Here is a 413-nt window from a genome sequence, read left to right as displayed (position 1 = left end):
GGCAATGGACTAGATCTTGCTTATTCCAACTGACAAATATACTGTATTAGACTTATTACAGTACAATATATTTTTTCTTTTATCTAAAAGAAATTCAACAGGAATGTCAGACATCTGTAAACATATTTATAGTTTTGTTCTGTCGTTTTAACTATTGTTATATGACTTGACAAAACTTCATACTGTTTAAGTTGCTAATATTAATAATTACATAGTTGAATAAATATCTTTTCTCTGTAGCTTATTTATAAACTTCTAAAATCTGGATGAAAGAAGACACAAATTATATAAAACACAGAAACTTCTTTAGGTGAGATTTATTATAAGCCTTCTATTTTAAGTTTATATAAAAAAAATAAAAGCTTCACATTTTGCAAGGTACCTGTAGCCCGAAGTTCTTTTACTGTTTGTCT

The sequence above is a fragment of the Ciconia boyciana genome, chromosome 2 (genome assembly GCF_034638445.1).
Source record: "Ciconia boyciana chromosome 2, ASM3463844v1, whole genome shotgun sequence".
NCBI classification, from domain to species: Eukaryota; Metazoa; Chordata; class Aves; order Ciconiiformes; family Ciconiidae; genus Ciconia; species Ciconia boyciana.
Note: the sequence above shows the minus strand (reverse complement) of the source record.